Source organism: Pteropus medius, unplaced genomic scaffold (assembly GCF_902729225.1).
Source record: "Pteropus medius unplaced genomic scaffold, Ma_sr-lr_union100, whole genome shotgun sequence".
Lineage (NCBI taxonomy): Eukaryota > Metazoa > Chordata > Mammalia > Chiroptera > Pteropodidae > Pteropus > Pteropus medius.
The window spans coordinates 44,405,838-44,408,060 of NW_024349800.1; the positions used below are offsets into that span (position 1 = coordinate 44,405,838).

At 36.1% G+C, this 2,223-nt stretch overlaps 1 pseudogene; it reads right to left on the bottom strand.

The window, feature by feature from the left end:
- Positions 1-687: 687 nt before the first annotated feature.
- LOC120622228 (uncharacterized) lies at positions 688-805 on the bottom strand (annotated as a pseudogene).
- Between the last annotated feature and the right edge of the window lie 1,418 nt (positions 806-2,223).

Consider the following 2,223-nt stretch of genomic DNA (forward strand, 5'->3'; position numbering starts at 1 on the left):
TTTCCTACAGTTGAAGTAATTTGGTACTAAACATTTGATAAACTAGAGGGTGGCTCCATAGTGTAGTAGTTAGCACGTCTGCTTTACACGCAGAAAGTCCTGAGTGGAGCCACGGACCATACCCCAGGGATGCCTGGCCCTGGGTACAAGCAGCGAGCATTTGGGAGGAGACATCCTGCCTTCAGAGATCCAGTTCTTAAGGGGAGCCGACAATGTCCATAGGTCAGGGGTGGAAGTGGGGGCGGAGGGGAATTAAAGAGAGGGAAAAAAAAACATTTGATAAACTAAACATTAAGTTTATGTAGTTATAGTAAAATCTGTGTTACTATAGGTCCAGAAACGTTCTTTTGGTTAATATTTGCTTAGAATAATTTTCACATCATTTAACTTTCAATATTTTTATGTTCATATGTTTTAGATATGTCATATATATATTTTTGTATCCATTATCAGCCATTTATCCCACATTCTTTTACCTAGTAATATAGTATTTTTATTTGATAAATTATGATTAATTATAAACCTTTTTTTGTTGTTGTTGTTGTTGTTGTTCTTTTTTGTTCTACTGGCCAATGCTCTTTTGCTCTCTTCCCTATCTTTTTGATTTTTTAGGCGAGGCAATCCTTGATTGACCTCACAGATTGCAAGCACCTAGTCAGTTTACAATCCCTTATTTTTTATTTTTTATGCCTGCAGCACCTGGTCTTCCTAGGTGGTCTCCCATCCAAGTACTAACCAGGCCCAACCCTGCTTAGCTTCCAAGATCAGATGGGATTGGGCTTGTTCAGGGTGGCATGGCTGTGACATCTTCCCTATCTTCTTTTTAAGTAATCAGTTGTTCTTTTATTCCATTTACATACACACACACACACACACACACAAATATTTATATATGTGTATATATATAGTATTTTTAAGTGTCTTTAGAATTTGTACATTGTCTTCTTTCTTCCCTTTCTTATGTCTTCTTCTGCTCTGCCTGCCGTCCTTCCTTCTTTTCCTTCCTTCCTTTACTTCCTTCCTTCCTTCCTTTCCTTCCTTCCTTCCTTCCTTCCTTCCTTCTTCCTTCCTTCCTTCCTTCCTTCCTTCCTTCCTTTCCTTCGCTTGTATAAAGAGGCACCTGCTATATAATTCCAAAGTATTGCCATATGGAAATCTATTGGCAGAGTCCCTTGCCTTATGTATGTTTTTTTAAACTTTTTATTTTGAAATAATTCTATACTCCTAAAAGGTTGCAAAAATGTACAGCGAGATTTTATGCCCCCTTTACCAGCCTCTCCAAGTAGTCACATCTTGCTTTACTATATATAGTACATTATCAAAACCAGAGATCAACGTTGGTATAATCCACAGAGTTTATTCAGATTTCACCAGTTTTACAAACACTCATCTGAGTATGAGTATAGCTTTATACGACTTGATTATATTTGTAGCTTTGTGTAACCACCATAGTTAAGGTGAAGAATTCTTCCATTACCATAGAGCGCCCATGTGCTACCCCTTGATTTGCCTTATTTTTTAAAAATAAGCCATATATATATACACACACACACACACGATTGGATTATCTTATTTTTCCAATGTTAAAAATTCAAAATATATCAGCTACTATCTTATCCAACACTATGCAGGCTTAGAAAAACATGTCTATTGCCCAAAACCAGCCTAGAGCTGCCTGCTTACCATCTGGTATACATTACAACTGAGCTAAATAGAACTATGTATCTTATGATATATTATATGTCATCTAATATTTAGTATTTGTTTATCTGGAAATGCAGATATTTGTATTCTATACTCATTCCTTGCTATTTAGACATTTTAAAGAAAAAGTTAAGATTGTTTATTTCTAAGACTATTTATCAATTTATTGTGTAGAATATTTAGAGTTAAACACAGTAATCAGAAGTCATTTTTTTTCCTTCTAGCAGTCAACACATACCATCCATAAATCTCTTTCCTCATGTTCCGGACTCTTGTCAATGTGTCAATGTGTCAATGTATATGAATTTCAACTGTGACTAGCCCACTAAGGATGTCCAATATTTATCACTCCCAATATAGTCAGCACAATCCCAGGCCTAAAAGTCTACCTTGGGCCTGTATGTGTTTATTAACTTATCACCCGACATTCAATGTACTTCCTGGGGAAACAACATTTTGTTTCCTTTTGTAGCTCTCAATCTCTGAAGAACCATCATAATCCTTTGCAGAGGGATCTCA